Source organism: Gorilla gorilla, chromosome 1, assembly GCF_029281585.2.
Source record: "Gorilla gorilla gorilla isolate KB3781 chromosome 1, NHGRI_mGorGor1-v2.1_pri, whole genome shotgun sequence".
NCBI lineage: Eukaryota > Metazoa > Chordata > Mammalia > Primates > Hominidae > Gorilla > Gorilla gorilla.
The window spans coordinates 35,807,785-35,821,923 of NC_073224.2; positions in this window are offsets into that span (position 1 = coordinate 35,807,785).

Below are 14,139 nucleotides of genomic sequence, written 5' to 3' on the forward strand. Positions count from 1 at the left end.
CAGAGCAAATTTATACCTCGAAATATCTATACCAATTTTAAAAAGATAAAAATAAATGAAAACTATTAAAAAGCAGGTCAGCCAGAAAAAGAAATTTAAGATCAAAGATTAATTAGGAAAAGTTTTTTTAAAAAAGATATTGCAAACAACTTTATGCTAAAAAAAAAAAAGAGAGAGAACTTGGACAAAACAGATAAATCCATAGAATAAATTCAACTTATAAAAATGTACACAAGACAAAAAGAAAATTTGACTAGCCATATATCAACTTTAAAAAATTAATCCAAAATTTAAAATCTTCCCACAAAAAAAAAACTCCAAGCCCAAAAGGCCATACCAGTGAATTAATCTGAGTATTTTTAAAAACAATAACAAAAGAGGAGGGAAAAAAGATTACCTCAAGTTCTAGGGACATTTTGTTGGAAAGTCTGTTAGTCAACCCATGTCTTAACTACCACAGGTAACCAGAACCAAAGCACCCTGTTCCAAAGCTCTCTCCCCTAGTGTTGGGAACCTGCTCTTTCCATCCACAGCTCAAGGCAGGTGACAACAAGCATTTTGTCTGTATGGTAGGAACAAGAGAACACAAATACCTTGCAGACAATGACCAGAGTGGCACACACTGAAAAAGTTGCAGCTTCTAGGAGCTCAGCAGGAAGCCCAGCAGCTCATGCTAAGTTTGTGTTCCAGCAGTCAACATGGGAGGAGAACATAGGTCAGAAAACAAAGGGATGAGGTTAGGGAATTTAGAAAAGCCAGCCTGGGCAGGATAGGCTCTTTAGACAACGTGTGTACTTCCAAAGGGAAGGAAGCAATGAAGCCCTTCATCTGACCCCAAGAGAGACATCACTTTCTTTTCTTATTCTTCCAGTTTTGTGACCCTCCCCCCATCAACACCCCAAGAACTTCTTAGAGACCAACACCCTCCTCCCAACTTCAATGCAGGACTTCTTAGAGACAAACACTTCAGGGGCAGAGATTTAAGTATTTTGTGCACTCTTTTCTTCCTCTAAGGAAGAGACATTCTCCCAGATTGAATTGCAAGTCGAGAATACCACTGCATACCCAGGAAACACATCCAAATAGAATATGAAATTGCTGACTGCTCAGAGCCTTGTGCTACATTAAAAAAAAAAAATCTAGAAAAAAAGTTTATTCCTGATAAAGACTCACAGATGTTAGGCTGCCTGTCTTCCACTTGCCCTCAGCACCACCCCCTCTCCATCTCTGTTTATCCTTTCCACCCTGCCTTGTGCCCTGGGAGGCTGACCTGTACAGATGGCATCAAAAGGCCTTTTGGCTCCCAGTTGGGTCCAGCCAACGTGGAACACTACCATAAAATGGGAGGGAGTAGGGCAGAGACGGGTCAGTGTACCCGTGGCCTCCCTCCCTGCAGAGTCCTGGCTGATTCTCAATAGGAAGCATCCTGCTCTGATCAGGTTACTCTTGCTACCTAATTCTGTCTCTGAGTCCCAGTAACCACTCCTCTTTTCATCCTTCCAGGCCCTGAAACACACCCTTCCACCCTCTGTTACTTCCTCTGGGGCACTGCACAGTCCCCTGTGGCTTTTCTATATGTAGCCTTCTCATTTCAAAATAGTCCATTTATTAACCTCTTTGAATATCTGCCATCTCCTCACATTCTGCTGTTGAGTTTCTGACTCTACAGTGAAGAAAATAAACTCTCAGAAAAGAACTTTAGCCTGGAGATCCCAGGCCATGCTGCTGAATCAAACTGTAAGGTCATGGCAAGGAGGGCCTGTCCCTAATTGTCACTTCAGGATATTCCAAATATGAAGATAGGAGGGAATACTGGTGTCCATCTTTGTTAGGCATAGAAAACTAGCTAAGATTGGATGTTTATTTTACTTTAATGCAGTATCTGCACAGTAAATGTTTGCAATTCAGAAGCATTTTCTCCAAATATTTAGGAAACAGCCCTTCTCTCTAATAAGTATTTTGAAATTGTTATAAAATTTTGTTTCTTTTCTCAGGTTTTTATATTTTCAGGTCATTAAAAAAATCATCCTTGCTTGGCTATGCTACTAAAATCTCAACTGCCCTGTGGGTGTGGCCAGGAAGAAAGACAGTGCTTGCCACCAGTCCTGCTGGGCAGTCCAGCCTTGATCCAGAGGTCTGGGAGGGCATGGGTGATGTGTTCCAACCCTATTTGTATCACCCTCTAATTGGAATCCTGGTTTGTAGCCCATTCTGAATGAGCCTGCTTTAATTCCCTAAACAGATATCTCCAAATGAGAAACAAAAAAAGAAATTTGTAAAGCAAATGACTGTCAGGTGTTTGGTCCAGTCTGACTTAACCAGACACTTCAAGTACAATTAAAAAAAAAAAGAAAAAAGAAACATAATTTTGGAGCCAGAAGACCTGGGTTCAAATTCTGGCCAATGTACTTAATATATCTATCTTGTAGATGCTCAACTGCTCATATTTGTCATCTGTGAAATGGGTATAGTAAAATGTTCTCACCTGCACAGTGTCATAAAATGTAAATAAGGTAATTTGCCTAAAAGCATATTAAAATCAAATACGCCAGGCAGATTTTATGTTTGTTTTTATTGTTTTAGAAACAGAGTCTCACTCTGTTGCCTCATCTGTAGAGCAGTGGCATGATCATAACTTACTGCAGCTCACACTCCCGGGCTCAAGTGATCCTCCCTCTTCAGCCTCACAAGTAGCAAGGACTACAGGCATGCACCACCATGCCTGGCTAACTTTTTAAAATGTTTTTGTAAAGATGGGGTCTAGCTAGGTTTCTCAGGCCGATGTTGAACTCCTGGCCTCAAACAATCCTCCCACCTTGGTTTCCCAAAGCTCTCAGATTACAGGCTTGAGCTACTACACCCCACCAAATGTTTGTTTTAACAACAATTTTGAAAAAACAAAATAGTAGAATCTAAGCCATTTTGTCCAAAAGTCATTCACCCAAATATTAATTAAGGGCTTGGCATTGATTCAAAAGATGTATACAGCATAGAGTCAGCCTCTAGAGTTTGCAACATAATTAGGGAAACAAATATAGCTTTAATGATTATTAGAATATTAGCAAGTATATTCTGGTGGCTAAGTTGTGTCACTTAAAAAAGTTCTTTATGACTGTGGTTCACAGAAGAAAGAGAGCAACATAGATTCATTGCTGTAATGACAGAGGTCTTCACAGAGGAATTTGGAGTGGAATAACAATAGGAGTTAACATTTATTGAGTAATTCTTATCACTTTAAGACATAATTTTGAGCCGTTTATGTATTAATGCATCTAAGCCTCAAACAACCACATGAAATAGTTATTACAATTTTCTCCATCTACAAAGGAGGAAACTAAATTTCAGAAAGTTTAAGTAATGTGTTCATTGTGCACAATTAAGCAAGTGGAAGACCTAAAATTCAAACCTGGACAGTCTGACTCCAGACCTCTGCTTTGACCCTTCCTGACGATGTGGGTGCACCTGGTACACCTGCTAACACATGGCACAAAGGTTCTGCAAACTCTACTGAACAATTTGCCATCTGGCTCCTTCCATCTTGGCTCCTTCTTATCCAGTAACTAAATGAGAACTAGGAAAAGCTGTTCTACTTCCAGTCCACGGGTGACCTGCTAATAACCTTGGGAGATTTCATATTTCCTGCCACAGCTTTGTCAGCCTTAAACAATGAATTTCAGAAAATATAATTAAGTACAGTTTATTTGAGTGCAAAGCCTGAGGACAGCCACCCAAGACACCAACTCCAAACAAATGGGGTCAGCATTCCAAAGTGGAGAAGTTAAGGTTCCACTTAAATAGAAATCTTAGCAGGATTACAACATTTTCCATACAAGATCAGTGCATATGCCACAGAAATTTAATTGGTTAAAATTGCTACATTCCAAGGCAGATTACTCTATAACTCCCTGAAGAGGGGTAGTGATCTGAGTCAGTGTCTTAGCTCCAGCACTGTTTGGTCTTAATTATTTAGAGAAAAAAGAAAAGAAAAAGGCAGAAGTTGCAGCTGCAAGCCACATGACTTAGATGGCATAGCCACCTTCCTCTCACGGCTCAGGAAAATTTAAAGCTCCCACCAGGTGCAGTGGCAAATGCTTGTAATCTCAGTACTTTGGGAGGCCAAGGTGGGAGGATCACTTGAGCTCGAGAGTTTGAGACCAGCCTGGGCAACATGGTGAAACCCTGTATCTACTAAAAATACAAAAATTAGCTGGGTGTGGTGGCACGCACCTGTAATCCCAGCTACTCGCTTGAACTCAGGAGGTGGAGACTGCAGTGAGCTGAGATCGTGCCACTACACTCCAGCCTAGCGACAGAGCCAGACTCTGTCTCAAAAAAAAAAAAAGAAAGAAAAGAAAAATCTGGTCTCTACAAAAAATACAAAAATTAGCCGGGTGTGGTGGTGTGCACCTGTAGTCCCAGCTACTCAAGAGGCTGAGGTGGGAGGATCTAGGTTTCAGTGAGCCTAGATCATGCCACTGCACTCCAGCCTTATTGAGACCTTGTCTCAAAAAAAAAAAAAAAAAAAAAGTGAACATGGTCAATTTTTTCTTTAAATTATAATTTAAAAAGTGTTAAAAATGTAAAGTTCCAACAGCTTTAAGTTTGAATTATTTCAAGTTTGAATTTTTAATTTCATAGCTTCTTTATCAGTAAATCCAAAATGATACTTCCACAAATGTACCTCAACTGTCAGAATAAAAGAAACTGTGAGAATAAATGGGAAAGGCTGCTGAAAAATACAAATGACCTAAAAGAGTAAATTAATTGTCATCATTACTATTTATTTTTTACTGTCTATCTAATCCCATGGCCAGAAGGTATATTTCTAACTATCATCTGTAATGACAAAAGGGAAGTGAGCAGAAGCATGTGCCTGGATTGGCATGGCCCAACAACCTCTGCAGGATGAGTTGCTGTGTGTGCAGGTCCTGCAGCAGACGGAACAGCAAGTGTGCACATCTGTATTATTCAGGTGATGTGTGGATACAGAAGAAGGAGAACAGAAATGACTTTTAGAACCAGGCTTGTTTTCTGCTTGTGTTATTTTATACAGGACTACTTAATGTCTCATTTTCAAAATTGTCTGAATATGCATGTCTTTGATGCAAGCAAGACACAGGGCTCCTAAATAAAAGAAGAAATAGGAATATAAGTAAACAGTAATGAGCTGTTTTTCTTTCTTGTTTAAAATACATTATTCTACTCTGGCAGCATAGAGAAGCCCTAAGGGAGCATTAAGTAGAATTTTAAAAAGCACTTCCTCTGATTCAGTCCATACTAGCTTCGTGATGACACCTCAGCAAACTCAGTTAAATGAATTTCTGAATGACTAATAAGTGACAGAAATCAATCAGGTATCTCTGCTGCTGCCAAATTTACAATATGACAATATCACTGACTGGGAGAGAGCTAAGATTGGCCTTTGGACCAAGTGTGGGAGGCTTAAAATGCATAATGTGGAAGTTAGAGGACAGGAAGAATCTGTCTTGCATTTGATAACCTGAAAAAGGGGATATAATTAATATCTCTTGGGCTTGCCACATCTGGTGAATTAAAGGGAATTTTTACTTGACTATAGAGAATGCAGGAAAAGAACCATAGATGTGACAGAAATATTGGCGAGTATTTATTCATTCATTATTTCACCCATTCATAAATCATTCAGTGATAGTCAAATAACTCACTGTCAAGCATACGCGGCTAGGTGCTGTGGATTAAAAATGAAAGAAGCGGAGTCCCCGATAAAAGGAGCTCACAATGTAGTGACAGAAATAGACATAAGCAAATAAATATAATGTGATGAGTTTATCTTAATTACAGCCATGGGCACAGGGTACTGGGAGAGCCCTTAAGGAGGTGCAGGGAGGCCGGAGGAATGCTTCCCAGAGAAAGGACCCTGGAGCTAAGTGTTCAAGTATCAGCATGAAATGACCAGGTGAGGGGCAGGGAGATTTTGCACCAAGAGGACCTATTTGAGTAAACAACTGAAAATGAGATAGAGAATGGTTTATGCAGGCAACTGCAGACAATTTACTATAGTATAAAATGCAAAGCAGGAAATGGGGCAGAAGAAGCCAGAAAAGGTGGTGAGGACCAGGCCGCAGCAGGCCTTCTCCAAAGCAGCCGCTTGTTTTTTATCCTTTTGGGTAGAGGTTCTCAAACTTCAGCCTGATTCAGAATTACCTGAAGGGTTTTCTAAGCATGCATTGCTCGGCCCCACCCCCCAGAGTTTCTGACCTCCTAGGCCTGGGGTAAGGCCTGAGAATTTGCATTTCTAACGAGTTCTCATGTGATGCAGATGATGCTGGTCCTGACAACACCATGCTCTAGGCAACCAAAAGGGCTTACTGGGTTTCAAGCAATACATCCATAAGGTAAGTTGTGCCCCTTAGAATCCATGGACTCTCTGGATAGGCTGCATTTTTAAGAGTCAAGGACTGGAGGCGGGGAGGCCAGTTAGGAGGCTGTGCCAGAGGCCCGAATGGAGAAGCAGACAGACAAACGAAACCATAACTTTGTTAGTTAGCAATTCCACATGTTACTCACAAACATTATTGTGGAAAAAATCAATGTGTCATGTTTGCAATGTCTGGTTCTTTAATTAGTGCATAAAATGTGAACAACATTAAAAGAAAAAATATTTAAGAGAAAAGAGGTAGAACTGGAATTACACACATTTTCTATTGAGAAATTAATTCTACTGATTAAAACCAGAAAATAGAGATTAGTTTCCTACCCTGGATTCTTCATCCCAGTGATAGGGACAGAAGGCAGGGAAATTCTGGGCAGAAGAGGCCAAGTCCTTGGCAAGGGCCCCACCCTCAAGCTGAAAAGCCTAATACCGCCACCCAAAGTGAAAAGTTACATCCCTGTTTTCCTGATCAAATGTTGCCTTTTCCAGAACCACCCATGGCCCACCCTACCCCTGATCCTGTGCCCATAAAACCCCCAGGCTTAGCCAGCAGAGACAGCAGAAGCAGTTGGACGTTGGAGACTATAGTCGGACATTGGAGAGAAGCAGCTTGAATTCAGAGGGATAGCTTGATGGCATAACTTCAGAGAGGAGTCCAGCCAGGGATGGCCAGACACCTGGGGAAGATTACCTTCCCTCTCTATCCCCTTTTCAGCTCCCCTTCCAGCTGAGAGCCACTTTCATCAGCAATAAAATCCCCTGCATTTACCACCTTCAATTGGTTCATGCCACCTCATTCCTCCTGGACACCAGTTAAGAACTCAGGTGCCACAAGTGTGGGTGCAAAAGGCTGTCACACTGACCCTCCACTGAGCTGTTAACACTCAAGCCATCTGTGGATGGCAATGCTAAAAGGGAGCTGTAACACTTCCTCTGGGGCTTCAGGGGTCATGGGCACCCTCCCCTAGATGCTGCAATAGGGCCAGTACAGGGTTGGCTCTTGCTGGTGCCCAAAAGTGCCCACCCCAACTCCTGTACCCACTCATCTGCACTCCCCCTCTCATGAGGGGTGGAGCAGCAAGTGAGTAGAGTTCACCACTGCCAGTGCCCATGCATGCCAGTTCCTACCAGTGAAGGGGTCAGGGAAATATCCTGCGTTACCAGCCTGGCCTATTTGATGAGCTAGTAAGTGGTGTCTCATCGTCCCCTTTTGGAGAGTAAAAGAATTCCAACTCTGAAAGAAGAAGGAAAAGTCAGGGCTTTGGAATTAACAAAGAACATGTAGAAAATAAAAATGGACACTTGGGTGGCATGCCAGACCCCTATTGACTCCAGTAAGGATGGTACCATGTCAAGAGGGGGAAAAAAAAAAAAAAAAAAAAAGAGAGAGCGATCCAGAGACAACAAAGGAGACACGAGGTTTATTAGGGGGAATTTACATACAAGTATCGTCCAGTGGCAGTGGGTTGAACAGAAGAACCACTACCATTTGTAAAAAGTATACAATTTATATAGTATTTTTACGTATCACCCTCCATCCAGCAACCTCTACCTAGCAACCTCCATTCAACCCAAAACAAAAAACCTTGATCCTCTGTATGACCTGCATTCTAAGTGACGGGCTGGAGGTTCAGATGTCCTTCACAGATAAAGACTGAATCTCCAGGTTGGCCACTCCTTGACACCTTAGCTCAGGACTTCAAACACACATCCTTCTTAGACCACAGTGTCATTCTCAGGGTATGCTTAAGTTAAATTATTGCTGTCAAGTGTGCCTGCCGGAGGAGGGGGTGGAATGATGGAGGTGGGAATGAGTGAGCTCAGACTCATCAATTCCCCCAGTCTGACATCCAGGTAAAGCCCCACACCTGCAAACCCACCCCCCAAATCACCAAATATTTGCTAGTTGCCTTTCTCCAACCTGAGTTCATCACGGTTCCTCTCCTGGAATCTGAAGATCAATGAGAAAGACACAGAGACTAAAAGATGTTCCAGGAAAGTCTCAGAGCAGAAGTTCTTCTGCTAGGAGCCCCAGAATCCAGAGGAGGTCTGGATTCACCTTTCCCTAGGTCATTCAGTAACACCCTGAATTCTGTGTGACCCCAGTTTCACAAGAGCCTGCTTCCTCAACCATCTGTAAAGAAGAACCAGTTTGTTTGTTTTAAATATCCAAACCACCACATATCTGTGCACTTGTAAAATATGATTTAACAATGGATTACTATAACCACAGTCTGATCATGACAAAAAACATCAGAAAAATCTCAATTGAGGGACATTCTACAAACTACACAACCAGTACTCCTCACAACTGTCAAAGTCAACCAAAACAAAAGTCTCAGAGACTATCACAGCCAAGAGGAGCCTAGGGAGACACAGTAATTAAATGTAATGCAGTACCATAGATGCAATCCTAGAACAGAAAAAGATCAGGTAAAATTAAGGAAACCTGAATACACTGTGGACTTTAGTTAATAATATGTATCAATATTGGCTCACTAATTGTGGTAAATGTACCACACTGCTGTTAAAAATAAGGGAAATGGTGTAGAGTACATGGGAACTCACACTATCTTCGCAATTTTTCTGGAAATCTAAAACTGTTCTTAAAAAATTATCTTTAAAAATGAAGTTGCTAGAAAAATAAATTAGAAAAAGCAAGATGAACAAAATATAACCTCTGAATTTACTATATTCAGCAGACATAAAATTACATTTCAATAAATATAAAAATAAACATAACCTAGAAAAAAGAAAAGAATAGCAAAAATTATACACTTCTTTTACTGAAAGTGTGTATATACGACAATAAGTAACGAATCACTGATATATAATCATAATTTTTGTCATTCTGCAATTGTAACTAAACAAAGAGTGTGAAAGAGTGAGTCCACATACTAAACACTGAAGTGCACACTTTGAAGGAACATCATATTTATCAGTATTAAAGTTCTTAACATAACAAATGAGCATGCTTTGTGCTGGTTAATGTATTTGATCAAGTTTGGATTGATCACAATGCTTCTGGCTTTTGATAATGTATACCTAAATTATTTCTGTGTTTCATAACACTGATAGTAGAGAAACCAGTCTTACAGATATATGTTGACAGGAGGATTAGAAGTGATTTTAAAAGAATTTTAGCAAGCTTAGCATATTTATGTTGGAATTTTATTCAAAATGAAGAAAGCAATATTTTATTTTTGATGTTCATTTTCAATCCATCAGTAACCACTCGAACAATTTTTCCTATAAAGTCATAATGAAATTTAAATTATCTCTCAATGAAAGGAATGGATTTCAGATCAATAAATTTCCTATGTACGAATTTTTTTTTTTTTTTTTTGAGACAGAGTCTTGCAGTGTCACCTGGGCTGGAGTGCAGTGGAGCAATTTTGGCTCACTGCAACCTCTGCCTCCTGGGTTCAAGTGATTCTCCTGCCTCAGCCTCCTGAGTAGCTGGGATTACAGGTGCCCGCCACCATGCCCAGCAAATTTTTTGTATTTTTTTAGTAGAGACGGGATTTCACTATGTTGACCAGGTTGGTCTTGAACTCCTGACCTTGTGATCCACCCGCCTCGGACTCCTAAAGAGCTGGGATTACAGGGCGTCCGGCCCCCTATGTAAGAATATTTTTAATAGAAAATAAAAACGCAAAAATTCTGTCAAAATTCATCAAGTCTTTGGTGATAACATTTTACATTTTTGAAGTAATCTGGATCATGACTTATTTGAATTGTTAAATTATGGAACATGTCATAATAATCTTTAAATCTCTGTTCTTCTAAGCTTCCGATTTTGTTCTTGTCCTTTGATCTTATCTGCCACTGACAATTATGCTGTACTCCTTCCTTTTATGGAAGTATTAGGATCATTATAATACCAAAGATACCAGACAAACAAGCACTTTAGATGTCCAATTTACCTCTTTAAGAAGATGAGACCTAATACTTTTCTTATCTTGCAGAAGTATTAAGAGCTTGTTCTATAAATCAAGCATGCTCAACTTTTCTGCTCTACAATCATTGTGCCTTAATATGCAATGAAAGTCATGTGTAATTCATCTTCCATGTTATCCCATAGTAAAGAGAATAATCTAGAATGTCGTGCAATCCACTTAATTTACAATTTTTACTGTGTCACTTGACACATTGTTTATTTAGGCTTTTTTCACAGCATGACTTTTGCAATAAAGGAAACAATGCATTGATTTTTCTTCTGGCCCAAGCTCCTTGATCTAGGTAACTACTTCAGAAAATTTTCTTTTCACTGGAAGTGTGACGTCAGAGCATACATCTATACAGAACTTAAACTCTAAAACATACTTGTTAACTTTGTAATCCTTCACAGATTTATACAGTTCAGAGCTAATCATAATTGTCAACAGTGAAGCCAAAAAAATTAATTCTTCAAACCACCATCATGTTCAAGTTGCACATATATAAAAAGAACTGCAAGTTAATATCAGTGCATAAGTCAAATTGCAATGAAAAACACTTTGCTAGGTTTATTTGTTCTTTGAGTTGGTCTTATATCATTAGCCAGTTCAAAATTACATCAAGCTATTGTGTCCAAATGCAGTTACATCTACATGTCAAAGTAGCTTAAGCTATTTTGCTACATATTTATCCTATATTTCCCAGCAAACATCTTTAAAACAGCTTTAGCAATTATATATGATTTTTAGTGTTATCAATATGAAGTTCTATTTTATGCATAAAATTTTCAACATCTATTTCTTCCATGTTTTAAATTCAGCACACTTTTTTTTTCAAATAATTCTTTTGGTTTTGACCTTTTTATGTTTTGCGTTTAAGTGTCACTTACATTTTGGGAGTTTTACTGTCTCATTAGTTAGCACATCTCTGAAAATGGAATCCACCAATATATTTTCAAAGTTAATACATCATGACCAATTAGAATTTATCCCAGGTATACAAAGTTGGATAGCATTCTAAAAGCACAGTATAAACAAATTAAGAAAAATCATACTAGCTCAACAGATGTAAAAAGGTATTTGACAAATTTCAATATTAATTCCATTAATTCCTGATAAATACTCTCAGCAAACTAAGAATAGACGGGAACTTCCACAACATGAAACAGTGCTACAAAAAGCCTACAGCTAACATCATACGTAATGATGAAAGACGGGCTGAATTACGTCCCATCCTCCAAATTAATATGTTCAAATCCCAACCCAACGGTACCTTAAGAGGTACCATGGTTATTTGGAGATATGGTCTTTAAAGATGTAATTAAAGTAAAATGAGGACACATGGCTAAGCCCTAATCCAGTACGACTGGTGTCCTCATAAGAAGAGGAGAATAGGACACAGACGGACACAGAGAAAGACCGTGTGAAAAGGTGGCTGTCTGTAAGCCAAGGAGAGAGACCTCAGAGGAAACCAAACTTTCCAGCACCTTGATCATGGACTCCTAGACTCCAGAACTGTGAGAAAATACATTTTTGTTGTTTAAGCCACCCTGTCTGCAATATTTTGTTACAGCAGCCCTAGCAAACTAACCATCACATAAGATTAGGAAAAAGATTAATATGTCTTCCCTCATCACTTCTACCTAGCATTGTCCTGGAAGTTATGGCCAGTGCCAAAAGTCAAGACAAAAAATAAAAATTGTCCAGAATGGGAAGGGACAACTAAAAATATTTTTGTTTGCAGATGACAAGAATGTCTATGTAGAAATTCTTATGAAATATGTTTAAAAGGTATCAGAATTAGTTAGCAAGTTTAGCAGAGTTGCATTTTATAAACTCAACACATAAAACTATTTTATTTCTCTATACAAGCAACAAAAACCAGAAATCAAAATTTTAAATCACTACTATTTATAGTAGCTTAAAAAATATTAAATACCCGAGGTTAGCAATGACAAAAGGTATACAAGACCTGTTCAGTATTAATTACTGAGAGAAATCAACAAAGACGTAAATAAATGGTGAGATACATCATGTTCATGAGCCAGAAGACTCAATACTGTTAAAATGTCATTTCTCCCAAAATTGACCTAGAAAATCAACACAACCCCAAAAGCAAAGACCAGTCAAAATCCCCAAATTCCTTTTTTTGTGGAAATTGAAAAACTGATTCTAAAATTCATATGGAAATATGAAGGATCTAGAATAGCAAAAGCAACTTTGAAAATAAAGAACATAGTTGGAAGACTAACACAACCCACTTTCAAAATGTATTATAACACTATAGCAGGAGTTAGCAAATTAAGACCTGCAGACCAAATTCAGCCCATGACCTGTTTTTTACATTCCCCAAGCTAAGAATGGTTTTTATATTTTTAAATGGTTGTTAAAAGAAACACACACTACAGAGGACGTATATGCCTCACAAAGCCTAAAATATTTACTATCTGACCCATTATGGAAAAAGTTTGCTGACCCTCAAGCTACAGTAACCAAGACAATGTAGTATTGTCATATAGACACACAAATAGATCAGTGGAGCAGAAGACAGAACCCAAAAATAGACCCACACATATATGGACCACTGATTTTTTTACAAAGGTGCAAAGGCAATTCAGTGGACAAATTATAGTCTTACTATCAAATGGTGCTGAAAGAATTGGATATCCATGTGCATAAAAAGTAAACTTTGGTCTATGTTAAACTTTGAATAACATACAAAAATTAACTCAAAATGTATCATAATCTAAATGTAAAGCCTAAAATTATATAACTTCTAGAAGAAAACATAAAAGAAAATCTTTGTGACCTTGGATTTGTCAAAGATAACCCTTAGCTATGACACTAAAGCAAGATCCATGAAGAAAAAAAATTGACAAATTGAACTTTAACTAAATTTAAAATGTCTGTTCTCAAAAATCACTGTTAAAAGATTAAAATACAAGACAAATACTAGAAGAAAAATTTGCAAATCATGTATCTGATAAAGAATTTGCATGTAGAATACACAAAGAACCCTCAAAACTCAATAATCAAAACCTAATATATTTTAAACAGGCAAAATATTTGAACAGATACTTCACTAAAGAAGATATAAACACAGCAAATAAGCACATGAAATGAGGGTCAACATCATTAGTCATCAAGAAAATGCAAATTAAAACTTCAGGTAAATACCACTACATATCTATCAGAATGACTAAAATTAAAATTACTGGCCATATCAAGTATTGGCAAAGATGTGAAAGAAGTGGAACTCTATACTGCTGGCAGGAATGTAAAAATGGCAGAACTACTTTTAAAAACAGTTTGGCAGTTTCTTAAACATATGAACATATACCTATTATGATCATGCCTAGGGGTAGTTCCAACAGAAATGGAAACATGTGTCCATATAAAGACTTGTGCCCAAATGTTCATAGCAGCTTCATTTGGAGTAGCAATAAACTGGAAGCAAACCAAATAGCTATCATCAGATTAATGAATAAATAAACTGTGATACAACCATACAATGGAACAGTACTCAACAATGGAAAAGAATTAACTATTGAAAATGCAACAACATGGATAAATCTCAAAATATTTATGCTGTGTGAAAGACATCATACCAAAAAAAAGAAGAAAAAGTACATACTCTGATTCCATTTATATAAAATCCTAGAAAATAGAAACGAATCTATAGTGACAGAAAGCACATCAGCCTGAGGATAGGGAGAGGGCAGGCAAAAGAGATCAGGAAGAAGGGAAGAGATGCAAGAAAACTTTGGGAATGATGAAGATGTTCATTAT